Here is a 22,282-nt window from a genome sequence, read left to right on the forward strand (position 1 = left end):
GTCGAGTTCCTTCTTGAAGTCAGCCAGAAGTTTGTTGGTAATCCCTCCTAGATACATTTTTAAAAACTGGGTATCTATATTTTGTAGACGTTTCGCCAACCATTAGCTTTGTCAGTGCAATACCGGGACAAAAAAAGACTGAAGAGTTAAGGATGGGGTAATCAGTCCCGCGGTATTGTTTACCTTTGACTTTATAAGGGCGTTGATGAGTTCTCTCTCAATGTATTCATCACATCCTGATTTTCATTAGAGGTATCTCTACTGTCTGCCAAACCTGTGTTCATCAGTAGTAGTTTCGGTGTGTAGGTTTGGGATAAATTCCTTCACTATTTTCAAGGTGTTGATTATGATGTATTTTTCTCGAACTTCAACTGCTGCCAGTAGTTTAAGTTTTTAACTGAGTTTATACGAGCTGAGAAGGTTCTTTGTACATTTTGCAGCTCAGTGATTTCGTCTGCCCTGATGGGGGACATTAGTACACAATATTATTCGAGCCTTGAGAGAATGAGTGACCGGAAGAGAATCGTGATTGGCTTGGCATCTCATGTTTTGAAGATTCTAGCTACTTAAGCTATTATTTTTCTGGCATTGCTATAATAACATTCTTGTGCTCCTTGATCGTAAAATTTTCTTACATTTCCACTCGCAGGTTTCCCACATTTTACTTACGATGTATTGAATCTTGTGATCCGATCATGTTTTTATTTTCTCAATCCTTCCTTAACGCAGTAACTGAAATTTGTCATCACTGAACATCACACTGTTGCCAGTAGCCCACTAGAAGACTTGGCTGAAATCACCTCAGAGGCTCGCTGTGTCTTCTGTGGATGTCACTCTCAAACAGATTCTAGTATCGTGTACAAAGGATGATACAGTGCTATGATTTATGTCCCTGTTTATGTCAGATAGGAGAATGAGAAAGAGAAGTGGGGCGGAAAATTTGTTCCTTAGGGAACAGAATTTTTCACTGTAGCAGCCCCTTATTTCAATCAGTTTAATTTTACTCTAAACACAACCCCAAGGCACAGCACTCACCCCACTTTTCTTCCTCATTCTCATATCTGACACAGACAGGGACATATAGCACTGTATCATCCTTACAGACGATATGAAAGTGAACTTAAGACAATACGAGAAGGAATGGAGATGGCATGGGAGGGCAGCGAAAGGGATTGGGTAGAAATACGAGATGGACGGAAAGGAATGAAGATGGCAGGGAAGGGCAAGGCGAGGGAGAGATAGAAATAGAGGATGGACGGGGGTATGGGAAGGGGTGCGTACCCCGTCTCGTCTTACATACTGGTATCAGCGCGAACTGTAGACGGAAGCTACAGTGGCTTCCGCCCCTAACGAGTTTCAGTTCATCATTCATCGAATAATGTGTATTTCATGCATGGCTTCCGGTGTATAAAGAATACTAATCACATACGTAAGCGTTATGCAAAATGTTCTATTTTAATTTTACGGAACTTCTAAAAAAAAAGTGAATGTTTAGTTGGCAGGGGCGAGGTGACAGCAGGTAGGTTCGTGCCCCGTAAGAGAAGATAAACAAACATGGCTGCACAAATAAGCACGCCGTCACTTTCAAAGTCTGGTGGGTAATTTTGGATTTATAGACATACAATTACCGTAAATTCACATCGGGGAGCCCATTATTATTTGCTAATTTCTATGTTTTCAGCAAAAAAAAATTGTATTACTGTATTTGTGGGAAAAAGGCTACAATTTAAGTGATTACGTAGAGTGATGGGAATAACACGCGTGGACTCATAAGAACTGAGCAAGTCTAAGGCTTCGTCTGACTTCCCTGAGATGAACCTGACTTTTGCAGGCAATAATGTTCATTGATTTCTGCCAGATCTGAGCCTCTAAAAATGTCTGATGCTCATTGGAGAAACCAGGTTTAGATACTCCAAAAGTAGAGAAAAGCGGAATTAATGCATAATTCTTATGGCTTTCATCACACACTGAACTATTTTGGTCATTTTTCTGGATATCTTTGTGCTTCATTATCCACTTATTGAGGAAATAATCTATGTGATACGTCAAGTTATTTTATTAATGAAAATAAGATACCAGACATATTAAGCAAATATTCTAAATTTGCTTGCAACAGATAAGGCATTTGTAGGTGCAAATCCAGATGTACTCCTGTTAGCCCTTATTGGGCCCTAATTCCTAGGCCTTTGGCTATCCATATACTCTTGCGCTACCGTCCACAGGATGGATATGGGTGTAGAATAAACAAGATATTTCATCGGCAAAAACTTAAAAAAAACAAAACAATGGACAATCTGGAGAGACTTCCTTAGGTCAGTGTCCCAGGATGCGACCCACACCAGTCGACTAACACCCAGGTACCCATTTTACTGATGGGGAACATAGACAACAGGTGGAAAGAAACACGTCCAATGTTTCTACTCTGGCTGGGAATCGAACCCAGGCCCTCACCGTGTGAAGCGAGAGCGTTAACCACCAGGCCACCAGAGCCCTTGGAGGAATTTTATAAATAAGTGTTATATCTTGTAGGATGAGGTATATCGTAGATTATCAGAGCGGTGGTATACACACGCTTACTGTTTAAAACTTACAGAATGCTGAAGATTGTTGAGGGTGTGTACCTACCTATTTGTGGTTGCAGGGGTCGAGTCACGGCTCCTGGCTTCGCCTGTTCGCTGGTCGCTTACTAGATCCACTCTCTGCATGCTCCAGGAGCTTTATCGTATCTCTTCTTAAAGCTATGTATGGATCCTGCCTCCACTATATCACTCCAGATTGTTCCATTTCCTAACAACTCTGTGACTGAAGAAATACTTCCTAACATCCCTGTGACTCATCTGAGTGTGTATGTGTGTGTGTGTGTGTGTGTGTGTGTGTGTGTGTGTGTGTGTGTGTACTCACCTAGTCGAGGTTGCAGGGGTCGAGTCCAAGCTCCTGGCCCCGCCTCTTCACTGGTCGATACTAGGTCACTCTCCCTGAACCATGAGCTTTATCGTACCTCTGCTTAAAGCTATGTATGGATCCTGCCTCCACTACATCGCTTCCCAAACTATTCCACTTCCTGACTACTCTGTGACTGAAGAAATACTTCCTAACATCCCTGTGATTCATCTGTGTCTTCAGCTTCCAACTGTGTCCCCGTGTTGCTGTGTCCAGTCTCTGGAACATCCTGTCTTTGTCCACCTTGTCAATTCCTCTCAGTATTTTGTAAGTCGTTATCATATCCCCCCTATCTCTCCTGTCCTCCAGTGTCGTCAGGTTGATTTCCCTTAACCTCTCCTCGTAGGACATACCTCTTAGCTCTGGGACTAGTCTTGTTGCAAACCTTTGCACTTTCTCTAGTTTATTTACATGCTTGGCTAGGTGTGGGTTCCAAACTGGTGCCGCATACTCCAATATGGGCCTAACGTACACGGTGTACAGGGTCCTGAACGATTCCTTATTAAGATGTCGGAATGCTGTTTTGAGGTTTGCCAGGCGCCCATATGCTGCAGCAGTTATTTGGTTGATGTGCGCTTCAGGAGATGTGCCTGGTGTTATACTCACCCCAAGATCTTTTTCCTTGAGTGATGTTTGTAGTCTCTGCCCCCCTAGGTCTTCTTTGCCCTTCCCCAGTGTTCATGACTTTGCACTTGGTGGGGTTGAACTCCAGGAGCAAGTTACTGGACCAGGACTGCAGCCTGTCCAGATCCCTTTGTAGTTCTTCCTAGCCCTCGTCCGATTGAATTTTTCTCATCAACTTCACATCATCTGCAAACATGGACGCTTATTTACTGGCTTCCCTGCCAGTTCTCTGTCCCACTGAACCTCGTGCAGGAAATTCTTCATGCCTGTGTAGTTCCCTCTCATGTAGTTTGGCTTCATTCGTCCTGCTCTTCCTGCTTCCCTTTCCACTTGTTGCTCATTCGAAGCTCAGAACCACGTAATCAATCGCCCCGAGGGATCTTTCATATGGGATGTCCTCAATATCTGCACTGCCCAAGGTGAATACTAGGCCCAGTCTTCCTGGTTCATTCTCTCCTCTGTCTCTGGTAGTGTCCCTTACGTGTTGGTACATGAGGTTTTCCAGTACCACATCTATCATCTTAGCCCTCCACGTTTCTGGGCCCCCATGTGGCTCCAGGTTCTCCCAGTCAATTTCCTTATGATTGAAGTCACCCACAATCAGCAGCTTTGCCCTGCTCGCATGAGCCCTTCTGGATACTTCAGCCAGTGTGTCAACCATCGCTCTATTACTCTTATCATACTCTTGCCTTGCCCTCCTGCTGTTCTGTGGTGGGTTATACATCAGTGCAATTACCACCTTGGGAAATGCAGACTGAAGTGTTCCTATTATGTAGTCTCTTGCTTCTCCTCCGTCTCCTCTCTCCAGCTCATCAAAATCCCAATGGTGTCTGATGAGCAGTGCCACTACTCCACCCCCTCAATCAGTCAGTCACTGTTTAAGTCTAAGTCGAGTCAAGTCTTACTGAGACATAACGAACAACTTTGAGCACATACACACATTCTCACACACACGCTTGTATTGTCTATGCTAGTATTTTTTAAAACCGATGACAACGTACCAGACGTTGCTTAAGAGTCATATTTAACTAAGAAAGTCAACTGTGTAGGCGAAAGATACCCAACTGACGCACATGTCTTGATCATCCAATAGCCTGATCCTACATACACATTTGGGTGGGTACAAGAGGCAGTAGTTAAAAAGGCAAGAGCTTAAGCAGTATTGTGGGATGGCTGAGAGAGGACGGCTGGTCGAGTCTGCAAAGTGTATTTAAACACAAATTCCACAACCAAACATAAATCCCCTGCCCGGGGTGATACCCGGTCCCTAATACAATCTTCGGTAAGAATCCAGATAATTACTTCTTTAACAACACAATCTCGAGGCAACTGTCGTTTCTGAGCTTCGCTTCAGCATTATAAACACAACTTTCAGTGAGTAGCGAGTCCTGAAGGTCACTAGGAACAGTGTCGCAAGCAGTATACCTTACCTTTGATATACCTTTGATGAGTTTCGAGAGTCTACTCCCGGAGTCTTGTGCTAGCCTGGTCAACCAGGCTGTTGCTGCTGGAGGCCTGTTGCCCTATAGGCAATCACACAGTAGTCAGTCAAAAGTAGTAGACACAGTAGCAGTAGCACCAACGGAGGCAGTAGCGAAAGCACTAGTATAAAGCCGGAGTCACTCATAGCAGTAACAGCAACAGCAGCAGCAATTGTAAAAGCAGCAACAGCTGTAGCAACAACAACAGCAGTAGGAGTAACAACAGCAACACCTGTAGTATCAACTGCAGCAGTAGGAGTAATAGCAACAGCTGTAGCAACAACAGGGGGAGAAAGAGTAACAGCAGCAATACCTGTGACAGCAACAGCAGTTGTAGTAATATCAGCTATATTAATCAGCAGCTGTAGCAGCAGCAGCAACAACAACAACTATAAACGAATGACTACGAGACGAGACGATCTTTGTTCACCAGTTACACAGAACTAACAGAAATACTATCAGTAACAGCTGCAAAAGCAAACAGCGTTGATAAAAGCAAAGCAACAGTAGCAGCTGGCAAGAACAGTGGCAGCATCATGCAACAAAAAAGCGAAACTTATTGAAAGTAGGAAAAGAAAAACGTTGTTATTATTATTATTAATAGTGTAGTTATTTAAATAATTTATGGTACTAAACCCATAGGGTTGATAATGCTTTGGGGAATGGTATGCAATTAGGTTTGGTCAGAGGAAGTGGAGGGTAGGAACCTTTGAAGGCGAGCAAGGAGGATGAACAAGGAGAGGAGACGTGAGGACAACCGGAGCAACTACTTGCAATTGAAAGCTAACCCCGTCTAACCTTCTAGCTCAGTTTGGTAACCCAGTCCAGCTGGTATGTGCAGCAGGGTAATGAGATAGAGAGAAAGAGATAGGAACTGTGAATCGACCTCTGCAACCGCAAATATGTGAGTACACACACACACACACACACACACACACACACACACACACACACACACACACACACACACACACACACACACACACACACACACACACACACACACACACACACACACACACACACACACACACACACACACATGGTTTCAGGGACGGGAAATCCTGTGTCACAAACCTACTGGAGTTCTATGACATGGTGACAGCAGTAAGACAAGAGAGAGAGGGGTGGGTGGATTGCATATTCTTGGACTGCAAGAAGGCGTTTGACACAGTTCCACACAAGAGATTGGTGCAAAAACTGGAGGACCAAGCCTGGATAACAGGGAAGGCACTACAATGGATCAGGGAATACTTGTCAGGAAGACAGCAGCGAGTCATGGTACGTGGCGAGGTGTCAGAGTGGGCACCTGTGACCAGCGGGGTCCCACAGGGGTCAGTCCTAGGACCAGTGCTGTTTCTGGTATTTGTGAACGACATGACGGAAGGAATAGACTCTGAGGTGTCCCTGTTTGTAGATGACGTGAAGTTGATGAGAAGAATTCACTCGATCGAAGACCAGGCAGAACTACAAAGGGATCTGGACAGGCTGCAGACCTGGTCCAGCAATTGGCTCCTGGAGTTCAATCCCACCAAGTGCAAAGTCCTGAAGATTGGGGAAGGGCAAAGAAGACCGCAGACGGAGTACAGTCTAGGGGGCCAGAGACTACAAACCTCACTCAAGGAAAAAGATCTTGGGGTGAGTATAACACCAGGCACATCTCCTGAAGCGCACATCAATCAAATAACTGCTGCAGCATATGGGCGCCTAGCAAACCTCAGAACAGCATTCCGACATCTTAATAAGGAATCATTCAGGACCCTGTACACCGTGTATGTTAGGCCCATATTGGAGTATGCGGCACCAGTTTGGAACCCACACCTAGCCAAGCACGTAAAGAAACTAGAGAAAGTGCAAAGGTTTGCAACAAGACTAGTCCCAGAGCTAAGAGGTATGTCCTACGAGGAGAGGTTAAGGGAAATCAACCTGACGACACTGGAGGACAGGAGAGATAGGGGGGACATGATAACGACATACAAAATACTGAGAGGAATTGACAAGGTGGACAAAGACAGGATGTTCCAGAGATTGGACACAGTAACAAGGGGACACAGTTGGAAGTTGAAGACACAGATGAATCACAGGGATGTTAGGAAGTATTTCTTCAGCCACAGAGTAGTCAGTAAGTGGAATAGTTTGGGAAGCGATGTAGTGGAGGCAGGATCCATACATAGCTTTAAGCAGAGGTATGATAAAGCTCACGGTTCAGAGAGAGTGACCTAGTAGCGATCAGTGAAGAGGCGGGGCCAGGAGCTCGGACTCGACCCCCGCAACCTCAACTAGGTGAGTACACACACACACACACACACATACACACACATACACACACACATACACAGCATGGAACCCACATCTCATCACTGTACACAGGCAAGTCTTGTACCAGACTACGCAGCGCCAGCATGGAGTCCGCATCTCATCAAGCACAACGAGAAATTTGAGAAAGTTGCTAGGCTTGCCACAAGGTCCCACAGCACTAGGTAAGCTGGTATAAGAAGACGAGTTGACAGAGCTTAATATCCAAGATTCAGAGAAGACATGATTACAGCGTCTAAAGGTAACAGAGTCATACTGACAGAGAAGGGAAAAGAACAAGGGAACCTAACTGAAAACTGGAGATTCTGTTGAGCCAGATTTTAGATTAGATTTTTGTCGCCGGGGCAGCTAGCTTGCTGTGTACTATTTCACATTGTGTTAGTATTATTTAAGGTATTGTGGCATTTTAATATACCTTATCATCGCTTGTATTTGTAGCAATGTTTTATATTTTGTGGTAATGTTAGTTTAATTGGTAAATAAGCATGTACATAGGTAGCCTTTGAGCTCTGTTGCATGTATTTAGACGACCTGGTTGAGGTGTCACTGTGTTGGATTCTTGTGTATTAATCTGTTCTGTGTATTTATACCACCTTGTATTTGCATTGCTTTAAATAATATATATATAAAAAAAAAGCTTGCTGTGTACGCTTTATACATCCTGTGGACGGTAATGCAAGAGCATATGGAGACCCATAAGGCCTAGGAACTAGGACCCTAATGGGTCAACGGGAGTACATCTGGATGTATACAATTTAAGGTTCGACTGTTAGTAGAAAATTTAGGATATAGGCAGAAAATGACTGGTATCTTTAATATAACTGAAAAGATGACCTGACATATCACATAGGCTAAGATAACCTGACATATCACATAAGCTAAGATAACCTGACATATCACATAGGCCAAGATAAACTGACATCACATAGGCTAAGATAACCTGACATATCACATAGGCTAAGATAAACTGACATATCACATAGGCTAAGAACCTGACATATCACATAGGCTAAGATAACCTGACATATCACATAGGCTAAGGTAGGCTAAGAAGACATATCACATAGGCTAAGAACCTGACATATCACATAGGCTAAGATAACCTGACATATCACATAGGCTAAGATAAACTGACATATCACATAGGCTAAGAACCTGACATATCACATAGGCTAAGATAACCTGACATATCACATAGGCTAAGATAACCTGACATATCACATAGGCTAAGATAAACTGACATATCACATAGGCTAAGAACCTGACATATCACATAGGCTAAGATAAACTGACATATCACATAGGCTAAGAACCTGACATATCACATAGGCTAAGATAACCTGACATATCACATAGGCTAAGATAACCTGACATATCACATAGGCCAAGATAACCTGACATATCACATAGGCTAAGATAACCTGACATATCACATAGGCCAAGATAACCTGACATATCACATAGGCTAAGATAACCTGACATATCACATAGGCCAAGATAACCTGACATATCACATAGGCTAAGATAACCTGACGTATCACATAGGCTAAGATAAACTGACATATCACATAGGCTAAGAACCTGACATATCACATAGGCTAAGATAACCTGACATATCACATAGGCTAAGATAACCTGACATATCACATAGGCCAAGATAACCTGACATATCACATAGGCTAAGATAACCTGACATATCACATAAGCCAAGATAACCTGACATATCACATAGGCTAAGATAACATGACATATCACATAGGCCAAGATAACCTGACATATCACATAGGCTAAGATAACCTGACATATCACATAGGCTAAGAAAACCTGACATATCACATAGGCTGTTCTATTGTCCATCTTATATGTTTCTCAATACGTGAAAAATCAGGTGTGTAGGGCTCGGATAATCGACTTGTCACCACTCTTTGCGTTGTATGACTCGTGTGGGTCTACCGCATCGCAGAAAAAGATGGTTCAGTAATTTCCTTATGATTTTTTCGTATTTTTTTTAGTTAGAATTTACTGAGGTAAGCAGGAATTATCCCTGTGTGTGTGTGTGTGTGTGTGTGTGTGTGTGTGTGTGTGTGTGTGTGTGTGTGTGTGTGTGTGTGTGTGTGTGTGTGTGTGTGAGAGACAGACAGAGACAGGCGCACACACACACAGTGTGAGAGGCGGCAAGGTCTCCCTTTCAAAGCCACGTGTTCCTCTATATTGGTACACTTGACAATAACTCAAAAACATAGAGCTCAACCCTACCTAACACTCTGGACAACACCCATTCATCAATATGTGATGAAAACTGCATAAAAACTGTGTGTTTGTGTGTGTGTGTGTGTGTGTGTGTGTGTGTGTGTGTGTGTGTGGTTACTTATATGTACTCACCTATATACTCACCCATAAATAATTGCTGGGGTCGAATCACAGCTCCTGACCCCGCCTCTTCGTTGGTCGCTACTACGTCCTCTCTCCCGGCTCCGAGAGCCAAGAACGTATTTCCATACCTATTCTGAAAACTATGTATGTGTATGTATGCGTGTGCGTATGCATGTATTAACCTAGCACTCACGCCCATTATGCTATTATTGTAGACAGTAACCTCCTTCAGAGATACCTGCCTCCTATTGTTATCAGTAGGCTCGAGAAATAACAATGGAGGCTCTGAAGAATTCGCAATTGCTTGGCCCGGGTTTATTGAGAAGTGGTGTGAAATCTGCCAGCGCATCCTGTCTCACTGATGTCTACGTTGTTACTGGCTCATGCTCCGGGTGCTGCCAGGGTGAGCACTCTACTGGTTATTAACCATATATATATATTAATATAGGATGGGGTCCACCTCTGGTGTAAATTGTAGGACCCATAGCCTCAGAGAAGTGGATAAAAAGGCTTCAAGGAAGAATATTTGGATTTCTTCCTGAAGCCATTTGAATATTCCACTTCCCCTACCACCCCATCTTTAAGAGATACATTGTTGATATAAAGACGGCATATACAGTACATGAGATGTGAGAGATACATGTCTAGTACATATTGTGAGGAGTTTGTCACTGATTATAATGCGAAAATCTCATCCAGCTTTATCTCTCAGTCCACACCAGGATTCGAATCTACACACACTGCATCAGAGTACACACAGTACTTTGGCCAGACAGCTAGATCTCAGATGAGTATGGGCCCCTAGCCGAAGCTAGACAGTGTATCTCATACCCGGAAGCAGTGAGTGCAGGTTCGAACCCTGCAGTGGACTGAGAGATATTTGTAAAAAATTTCGCCCGTTTGCGAATTGTTGGATCCCTAGCTTTATTGACAAGCTATTTACAGGTTAAGGATTCCTAACTTTACTGACAAGCTAAGAGCTGTTACCTACATCACCTCATTTGAAAGCATTTTTATTGTTATGAGACATACAAGTAGGGAACAAGATGAAGTTGGAGCCATCTGTGGGCCAGCATTTTCATGTGATCAACTGACTTTATCTCGTTGACATCATTATGCTGTACGAATGTGTTCCATACTCGAGTCATCCTGGGTATATATGATCTCAGATGGAGTGAAGTTGCTGCTTTTTGCCCGTCTTGTGGCATAAAAGCTTGTTTCACGCTGTCCTCGAAGTGGATCCAAGTGTGGTACTTTGACAATATTGGCCTTGTACATAACAGTAAGGCCACCCACATCCCTCCTATGTTGAAGGCTCTCTCTCTCTCTCTCTCTCTCTCTCTCTCTCTCTCTCTCTCTCTCTCTCTCTCTCTCTCTCTCTCTCTCTCTCTCTCTCTCTCTCTCTCTCTCTCTCTCTCTCTCTCTCTCTCTCTCTCTCTCTCTCTCTCTCTCTCTCTCTCTCTCTCTCTCTCTCTCTCTCTCTCTCTCTCACAGCATCTCTGTAAATCATCAAGAAAGGTAAGCATCCAAAGATCAGTGTAGGTAAAGCAGCTTCCATGTGGGGAGTTTTAGGGGAATTTTCAGAAATAAGCACTGGCTAATAAGGGCAGGAGAGCTATAGTTTTTCTTCCTTAACTCTGCCTAATAGGCCTTATGGGCAGCCCGGGGCGAAGAAAGTGTTTCTCATTTTGATAGAGAGGTGGGAAATGCGACGTTATGCACCGCATTCACAGAGTCGATATTCCAGTATGATGTTATTCGAAGCTAATAACTTTTGCCCTGCAGGGAAAGAATGCTAAGGCTGAGGGAAGGAATGGGAAGGGTGGGGGGCAAAGCGAGGGGAAAATAGTGGGATGGAGGAGAGAGGGGGAAAAAAGAGAGAGGGGGGGAAGGTCTGGGTCCATTTTTCACAATTACCTTGCCGTAATATTTGCTCCATCCAGCCAATAACTTTGGTGTGTGAGACGTGGGGAGGTTAACACCCTTCAGGGAGACCACAACATCCTGCGTTTGAAAAAAGTTTTTTTACGTTGAATTTTCTGGGTAGGAGGTGTTATCTTACCTTGGCTGACGTACCTGTTACATACCTGTGAGTGCATTCGAGGGCTTATCTACCCTCTCAGCCCGGACTGAGGGCGAATTGCGAAGCCTGATTCTGTCTCGGGTAAACTATCAACCCCGGCGTGACAGTAAGTAGGTACTCAGGTACCTACTTACTGCTAGATGAAAACGAGCACCAGGTCTACCTACCTGGAGTCTACCTGGAGGGTATTCTGAGAGTCAACGTCCTCGCAGTCCGGTTCCAGACCAGGTCTTCCGGTGGATGGCCTGATCAACCTGGCTGTTGGTGCTAGCCACACGAAGTCCAGGGAGGACGGTGATATGTGTTAGTCCCTTCACATTCATTGAGTTTTTCTTGAGTGTACTCAGTGCCTTCCTGCTTTTCACTGGGGGTGTTGTGCACTGCCTGCTAAGCCTCTTACTTTCACTGGGAACAATTTGTGTGAGCAGATTTGGGACCAGTCCCTCTATGATTTTCCAGATGTAGATTATAATGTACCGCTCTCGCCTACGTTCCAAGTATACCTGGAGTTTACCTGGAGAGAGTTCCGGGGGTCAACGCCCCCGCGGCCCGGTCTGTGACCAGGCCTCCACATCGAGGGACTTTAAACGCTCCCAGTCTACCTGGAGGGTGATCTAGGGGTCACCCTGGAGGGGTGATCAAGGGGTCAACGCCCCCGTAGCTCAGTCCATGACCAGGCATCCAGGTGTATCAAGGCCTGATCAACTTGGCTGTTACTGCTGGCAGCACGCAATGCAACGTACTAACCACAGCTCGACTGGTCAGGTACTATAGATACCTGACCAGTTCCCTCTTGAAAACAGCTTGGGGTCTCTTGGTAATCCCCCTTATGCATGATGGGAAGCTGTTAAACAGTCTTGGGCCCCTGTTAGTGATACTTAATTGAATCTATGCGAGCATTGAAGGTGTGCAGTTTCGCCTGCCTTGAACGCAGCTGTTAGAGTACAGCAGTACTCTAGCCTAGAGACAACAAGCGACGTGAAGAGTATAATCATTGGCTTAGCACTTCTTGTCATGAAGGTTCTAGTTATCCAGTCTATCATTTTTCTGCAGTTGTGATAGTGAAGGTGATCCTTGAAGGTGGGGTCTTCTAACATGATCACTCCCTGGTCTCTCGCATTAATCTTATACTCTACTGAGCGATTCGAATTTGATATATACTCCGTTTTAGTCCTTATTTTCTCAGTCTTTCCATAGCGGAGTAACTGAAACTTGTCCTTATTGAACATCATGTTCTAAGCGGCCCACTGGAAGACTTTGTCAATTTGGCGGTTTGCTGCGTCCTCAGTGGTCATCACGCTAATATACGGATTTTTGTATCGTCTACAAAGATATTGGGAAACTTACCTATACATCTCGATACTCGCCCTGAATTGCACCCGGGCTATTCAGTTGCGTAATGGTCTCACACTTCCAGTTCTTGATATTCCTAAACCACTAATGTTAAATTTTCTCTGGAAAATACGAAGTAAAAATCTGGAATTTCAGTTTTAGTATTGTATTCCATTAGTGAATAAGTCAAAATTCTTTTTATATTATTGTACGTCTGTGTAGCTCCTTTGATATACCTTTGAAGAGTTTCGAGAGTTTCTCTACTCTCTGAGCCCGGCCATGGGCCAGGTTCAGAGAGTGCTTGCCTGGTCAACCATGCTCTTGCTGCTGGAGGCCCGCTGCCCCACATATCCATCACAGCCTGGTTGATCTGGCACCTGGTGAAGATACTTGTCCAGATTCCTCTGGAAGGCTTCTACACTGGTTCCAGCCGTGGTTCTGATATCTTCTGGTAAGATGTTGAACAGTCTGGGACCCCGAATGTTGATACAGTGTTCCGTTATTGTCCCCACCGCACATTCTCTTTCAAGGATGGAGGGGGGGGGGGATGCGGAAGTGCCTTGATACTGGTGATGGGTATCTCCAAAGAAATGGAGATACCCATCACCAGAATGATTCAGTATCCTCATCCTTGTATCAAAGCTGATTGTCTCATTCTCCGGGAGGTGTATGAGCACAGCGTACCTAGTTCCCCATATATAAACATCCATCTCATGGACTAGCGGTGTTAGGGCAAGTTATTGTTAGTGTTTATCAAAGTCTTAATGTAGCCTCAAACTAGCCAGGTTAAGGCAAAATGTTAATGATTTTTTTTCGTTAGTTTAAATGTTAATATAAACACAGTGGAGTAGGGTTAAGGACGGCGGAACATGTGGGAGAGAAGATGATGTTTTTCCTGCCAGATGACCTGAGGTAATGGGGTGATGGGGAGGAGGTGGTGATGTTTTGGTGACGGAGATGGGTAGGTGGTAGGGGAGATTGGAGGAAGTGAAGTTTGGAGGGGATGGGTGTTGGTGGTGAGGTAGAGGGGATGGAGAAGGTAATGGGGAGGTAGTGGGGATGGGGAAGGTGATGGTGAGGTAGAGGGATGGGAGGCGGAGGTGAGATAATAGGGATGTACCTGTGATAAGTTTCGAGAGTTTTTCTACTCCCAGAGTCCGTTCTTGGGCCAGGGGTGGAGGATTAGGTGATGCTGAAATTGGGAGGAGGTGATGGGCAGTGATGGGGAGGCGGTGTGTACGATATGATGGGGAAAATTGGAACTGGAAACGTGATATGTAGCACGAAGTGATGAGGCAATCTAGATGAAATGGGGAAGAGAATATAATGGGGAGAATAATTAAAGCAGACAGGGAATAGAACAATTAAGGCAAGTGATGTGTTCTGTCAATCCCCACTAGAGCTCTAATGGACGCCATGCCGCTCCGCTGGGCAACGTTTGCTGTTCTTGTAACACCTTGTAACCACAACTTTATATGTATGTATAAACTACACACACACACACACACACACACACACACACACACACACACACACACACACACAGGAGTGGAATGGGAAAAGCCTGACTATAAAAGAGGGGACTACATAGGGTTGAAGAACTTCCTGCGGGAGGTCCAGTGGGACAGAGAACTGGCAGGAAAGCCAGTAAATGAAATGATGGAATATGTAGCAACAAAATGCAAGGAGGCAGTGGAAAGGTTCATTCCCAAGGGCAACAGTAACAACGGGAAGACCAGAACAAGCCCCTGGTTTACCCGACGGTGTAAGGAGGCAAAAACAAAGTGCAATAGAGAATGGAAAAAGTACAGAAGGCAGAGAACACACGAAAATAGGGAGATCAGTCGCAGAGCCAGGAACGAGTACGCACAGGTAAGGAGGGAGGCCCAGCGACAGTATGAAAATGACATAGCATCGAGAATCAAGACTGACCCGAAACTGTTGTATAGCCACATCAGGAGGAAGACAACAGTCAAAGACCAGGTGATCAGATTAAGGACAGAAGGTGGAGAACTCACAAGAAATGATCAGGAGGTATGTGAGGAGCTGAACAGGAGATTTAAGGATGTTTTTACAGTAGAGACAGGAAGGGCTGTGGGAAGACAGCACAGAAGGGAACATCAAGAGGGAATATACCAACAAGTGTTGGATGACATACGAACAACTGAGGAGGAGGTGAAGAAGCTCTTAAGTGACCTTGACACCTCAAAGGCGATGGGACCGGACAACATCTCCCCATGGGTCCTTAGAGAAGGAGCAGAGATGCTGTGTGTGCCTCTAACCACAATCTTCAACACATCCCTTGAAACTGGGCAACTACCTGAGAAATGGAAGACAGCTAATGTAGTCCCCATATTTAAGAAAGGAAACAGAAACGAGGCACTAAACTACAGACCTGTGTCACTGACATGTATTGTGTGCAAAGTCATGGAGAAGATTATCAGGAGGAGAGTGGTCGAACACTTGGAAAGGAACAAGATTATAAATGAAAACCAGCATGGGTTCATGGAAGGCAAATCTTGTATCACAAACCTCCTGGAGTTTTATGACAAGGTAACAGAAGTAAGACACGAGAGAGAGGGTTGGGTAGATTGCGTTTTCCTAGACTGCAGGAAGGCCTTTGACACAGTTCCCCACAAGAGATTAGTGCAGAAGCTGGAGGATCAGGCACACGTAAAAGGAAGGGCACTGCAATGGATAAGGGAATACCTGACAGGGAGGCAGCAACGAGTCATGGTACGTGAAGAGGTATCACAGTGGGCGCCTGTTACGAGCGGGGTCCCACAGGGGTCAGTTCTAGGACCAGTGCTATTTTTGATATATGTGAACGACATGATGGAAGGAATAGACTCTGAAGTGTCCCTGTTTGCAGATGACGTGAAGTTGATGAGAAGAATTAAATCGGACGAGGATGAGGCAGGACTGCAAAGAGACCTGGAGAGGCTGGACATGTGGTCCAGTAACTGGCTCCTCGAATTCAATCCAGCCAAATGCAAAGTCATGAAGATTGGGGAGGGGCAAAGAAGACCGCAGACAGAATATAGGCTAGGTGGACAAAGACTACAGACCTCACTCAGGGAGAAAGACCTTGGGGTGACCATAACACCGAGCACATCACCGGAGGCACACATCAACCAAATAACCGCTGCAGCATACGGGCGCCTGGCAAACCTGAGAATAGCGTTCCGATACCTTAATAAGGAATCGTTCAAGACACTGTACACTGTGTATGTTAGACCCATACTGGAGTATGCAGCACCAGTCTGGAACCCACACCTGGTCAAGCACGTCAAGAAGTTAGAGAAAGTACAAAGGTTTGCAACAAGGCTAGTCCCAGAGCTCAAGGGAATGTCGTACGAGGAAAGGTTAAGGGAAATCGGACTGACGACACTGGAGGACAGAAGGGTCAGGGGAGACATGATAACGACATACAAGATACTGCGGGGAATAGACAAGGTGGACAGAGATAGGATGTTCCAGAGAGGGGACACAGGGACAAGGGGTCACAACTGGAAGCTGAAGACTCAGACGAGTCACAGGGACGTTAGGAAGTATTTCTTCAGTCATAGAGTTGTCAGCAAATGGAATAGCCTAGCAAGTGAAGTAGTGGAGGCAGGAACCATACATAGTTTTAAGAAGAGGTATGACAAAGCTCAGGAAGCAGAGAGAGAGAGGATCCAGTAGCGATCAGTGAAGAGGCGGGGCCAGGAGCTGAGTCTCGACCCCTGCAACCACAATTAGGTGAGTACAATTAGGTGAGTACACACTATGACATGGTGACAGCAGTAAGACAAGAGAGAGAGGGGTGGGTGGATTGCATTTTCTTGGACTGCAAGAACGCGTTTGACACAGTTCCACAGAAGAGATTAGTGCAAAAACTGGAGGACCAAGCAGGGATAACAGGGAAGGCACTACAGTGGATCAGGGAGTACTTGTCAGGAAGACAGCAGCGAGTCATGGTACGTGGCGAGGTGTCAGAGTGGGCACCTGTGACCAGCGGGGTCCCACAGGGGTCAGTCCTAGGACCAGTGCTGTTTCTGGTATTTGTGAACGACATGACGGAAGGAATAGTCTCTGAGGTGTCCCTGTTTGCAGATGACGTGAAGTTGATGAGAAGAGTTCACTCGATCGAAGACCAGGCAGAACTACAAAGGGATCTGGACAGGCTGCAGACCTGGTCCAGGAATTGGCTCCTGGAGTTCAATCCCACCAAGGGCAAAGTCATGAAGATTGGGGAAGGGCAAAGAAGACCGCAGACGGAGTACAGTCTAGGGGGCCAGAGACTACAAACCTCACTCAAGGAAAAAGATCTTGGGGTGAGTATAACACCAGGCACATCTCATGAAGCGCACATCAACCAAATAACTGCTGCAGCATATGGGCGCCTAGCAAACCTCAGAACAGCATTCCGACATCTTAATAAGGAATCATTCAGGACCCTGTACACCGTGTACGTTAGGCCCATATTGGAGTATGCGGCACCAGTTTGGAACCCACACCTAGCCAAGCACGTGAAGAAACTAGAGAAAGTGCAAAGGTTTGCAACAAGACTAGTCCCAGAGCTAAGATGTATGTCCTACGAGGAGAGGTTAAGGGAAATCAACCTGACGACACTGGAGGACAGGAGAGATAGGGGGGACATGATAACGACATACAAAATACTGAGAGGAATTGACAAGGTGGGCAAAGACAGGATGTTCCAGAGATTGGTGCTGAAAGTGGTGTAAAATACCGACAAGGTGATAAGACACACGTGCATATGTATCTTTCTCATCAATGTTTAGTGACTGTTGAACTCTAACGGCATGTAGCTAGATTGGAGAGACATAATAAGATGAACGGTAGGTTTCATGGATCACAAGAGGCGAATAGTGACGGCCGCTGTATGAAAACCGAGTACCAGGGACAAATGGACGTAAGAGCAAACTAAAAAAACAGATGAACCATAAGGAAGTTAATAAATACTACCCTAGTCTTGAGATAGGGAAGTTGAAGGAACTACAGTAGATGGAGTGGTGTAGGTGAACTTCACACTCAGTTTCAAGAGGAGGTATGGAAGTGCCCAGGAAAGTAGGAGTCGGAAATGACTGCCGATATGGTTAGTGAAGTTGTGTCAGGATCTATGGCTTTCCCTCCTGTGCTTTGGTAAAGGAATCATGTCCCTCCTTTGCCCACTCTTCTCTTAGACCTCTCACTCTGGCTCCCTTCTTTTATACGTCTCACCCTGACTCCCTTCTCTTAGACCTCTCACTCTGGCTCCCTTCTTTTATACCTCTCACCCTGACTCCCTTCTCTTAGACCTCTCACTCTGGCTCCCTTCTCTTAGACCTCTCACCCTGACTCCCTTCTCTTAGATCCCTCTCACCCTGGCTCCCTTCTCTTAGACCTCTCACCCTAACTCCCTTGTCTGCGTCCCATCCATTGCCCTCTTTTTTTTTTTTTGGTTAACAAATTGGAATACATCTGCAGTATGCTGCTACCCTATTCTCTACGCGAGTTAGACAGTAGGAACAAAAGGTAACTATATTTACGTGTCATATTTCATCACGCATGATGGTGCTCACACAAGGCGTTGAAACCTGTCAGTCTGAGCTGGGAGACTTCGGTAGGTCAGTGAGGACATCGTCAAGTATTCCAGCAAGAGTTCGTCAGGAAAGAAAACTTCGTTCCAGCAGATCTGGAGTTACTATCACTTGGGAGTCGCCATCTCGCAGGATGTTTGTCGAGCTTATGACAACGAAAATTTCGTTTACCCGATATCTATATATATATATATATATATATATATATATATATATATATATATATATATATATATATATATATATATATATATTTACTGCTTAAGAATTTCGAGTCCTTTTATTGGAATACAACGATACTCGCAAAGGGTTCTTCATCCAAGGAACTGGAGCTAACCTTTCCTTAGATCAGACTTGATTACTTCCCAGTCCTCAGGCAATGCGTGACCCCTGTGAGTTTAGCGCTTTCCCCGTGATGAAGCAGTCAGGTTGCCCTTGGAGACGCGGTGGGGTGGGAGAAGGTGGGTGGTGGGAGCGGTAGACAGCCCCAACTCCCACCCCAAGAGCCACGTTCAGATGAACACGATTCTCTCCTCCATCTGTTCTTCTGGTGAATGTGAGTGTACATGATTGTGTTCATCTTCCCCAACTCTTTCTTCATTCTTTCTCTTTCCTCTTTCCCATTCTTTATTCTCTCTCTCTCTCTCTCTCTCTCTCTCTCTCTCTCTCTCTCTCTCTCTCTCTCTCTCTCTCTCTCTCTCTTTCTCTCCCTCTCCGTCCCTCCCTCTCTCTCTTTGCTCTATGTTCATCCTGAGAAAGGCGGCTAAAAAAAATAAAACAGGATTACAGAGGTCACACTCAAGTGTTGACCAGACACCTCCAGGGAGAGTTACATCACCATGGAAAATATTAGACTATGTGTATATATCACCGTTTGTTCACGGAGGTAACGAACGTAATATTCACGGAGGTAACGAACGTAATATTCACGGGGGTAACGAACGTAATATTCACGGAGGTAACGAACGCAATATTCACGGAGGTAGCGAACGCAATATTCACGGAGGTAGCGAACGCAATATTCACGGAGGTAGCGAACGCAATATTCACTGAGGTAACGAACGCAATATTCACGGAGGTAGCGAACGCAATATTCACGGAGGTAGCGAACGCAATATTCACGGAGGTAGCGAACGCAATATTCACGGAGGTAGCGAACGCAATATTCACGGAGGTAGCGAACGCAATATTCACGGAGGTAGCGAACGCAATATTCACGGAGGTAGCGAACGCAATATTCACGGAGGTAGCGAACGCAATATTCACGGAGGTAGCGAACGCAATATTCACGGAGGTAGCGAACGCAATATTCACGGAGGTAGCGAACGCAATATTCACGGAGGTAGCGAACGCAATATTCACGGAGGTAGCGAACGCAATATTCACGGAGGTAGCGAACGCAATATTCACGGGGGTAACGAACGCAATATTCACGGAGGTAACGAACGCAATATTCACGGAGGTAACGAACGCAATATTCACGGGGGTAACGAACGCAATATTCACGGGGGTAACGAACGCAGTATTCACGGAGGTAACGAACGCAATATTCACGGGGGTAACGAACGCAATATTCACTGAGGTAACGAACGCAATATTCACGGAGGTAACGAACGCAATATTCACGGAGGTAGCGAACGCAATATTCACGGAGGCAGCGAACGCAATATTCACGGAGGTAGCGAACGCAATATTCACGGAGGTAGCGAACGCAATATTCACGGAGGTAGCGAACGCAATATTCACGGAGGTAGCGAACGCAATATTCACGGAGGTAGCGAACGCAATATTCACGGAGGTAGCGAACGCAATATTCACGGAGGTAGCGAACGCAATATTCACGGAGGTAGCGAACGCAATATTCACGGAGGTAGCGAACGCAATATTCACGGAGGCAGCGAACGCAATATTCACGGAGGTAGCGAACGCAATATTCACGGAGGTAGCGAACGCAATATTCACGGAGGTAACGAACGCAATATTCACGGAGGTAACGAACGCAATATTCACGGAGGTAGCGAACGCAATATTCACGGAGGTAGCGAACGCAATATTCACTGAGGTAACGAACGCAATATTCACGGAGGTAACGAACGCAATATTCACGGAGGTAACGAACAATATTCACGGAGGTAGCGAACGCAATATTCACGGAGGTAGCGAACGCAATATTCACGGAGGTAACGAACGCAATATTCACGGGGGTAACGAACGCAATATTCACGGGGGTAACGAACGCAATATTCACGGTGGTAACGAACGCAATATTCACGGAGGCAGCGAACGCAATATTCACGGAGGTAGCGAACGCAATATTCACGGAGGTAGCGAACGCAATATTCACGGAGGTAACGAACGCAATATTCACTGAGGTAACGAAGCGAACGCAATATTCACGGAGGTAGCGAACGCAATATTCACGGAGGCAGCGAACGCAATATTCACGGAGGTAGCGAACGCAATATTCACGGAGGTAACGAACGCAATATTCACGGAGGTAACGAACGCAATATTCACGGAGGTAACGAACGCAATATTCACGGAGGTAACGAACGCAATATTCACGGAGGTAACGAACGCAATATTCACGGAGGTAGCGAACGCAATATTCACGGAGGTAGCGAACGCAATATTCACTGAGGTAACGAACGCAATATTCACGGAGGTAACGAACGCAATATTCACGGAGGTAGCGAACGCAATATTCACTCAGGTAACGAACGCAATATTCATGGAGGTAACGAACGCAATATTCACGAAGGTAACGAACGCAATATTCACTGAGGTAACGAACGCAATATTCACGGAGGTAACGAACGCAATATTCACGGAGGTAACGAACGCAATATTCACTGAGGTAACGAACGCAATATTCACGGAGGTAACGAACGCAATATTCACGGAGGCAGCGAACGCAATATTCACTGAGGTAACGAACGCAATATTCACGGAGGTAACGAACGCAATATTCACGGAGGTAACGAACGCAATATTCACGGAGGTAACGAACGCAATATTCACAGAGGTAACGAACGCAATATTCACAGAGGTAGCGAACGTAATATTCACGGAGGTAACGAACGCAATATTCACGGAGGTAACGAACGCAATATTCACGGAGGTAACGAACGCAATATTCACGGAGGTAACGAACGCAATATTCACTGGGGTAACGAACGCAATATTCACGGGGGTAATGAACGCAATATTCACGGAGGTAACGAACGCAATATTCACGGAGGTAACGAACGCAATATTCACGGAGGTAACGAACGCAATATTCACGGGGGTAACGAACGCAATATTCACGGAGGTAGCGAACGCAATATTCACGGAGGTAGCGAACGCAATATTCACGGAGGTAGCGAACGCAGTATTCACGGAGGTAGCGAACGCAATATTCACGGAGGTAGCGAACGCAGTATTCACGGAGGCAGCGAACGCAATATTCACGGAGGTAGCGAACGCAATATTCACGGCAATATTCAGGTAGCGAACGCAATATTCACGGAGGTAGCGAACGCAATATTCACGGAGGTAGCGAACGAAAT

Source organism: Cherax quadricarinatus, chromosome 15 (assembly GCF_038502225.1).
Source record: "Cherax quadricarinatus isolate ZL_2023a chromosome 15, ASM3850222v1, whole genome shotgun sequence".
Classification (NCBI taxonomy): domain Eukaryota; kingdom Metazoa; phylum Arthropoda; class Malacostraca; order Decapoda; family Parastacidae; genus Cherax; species Cherax quadricarinatus.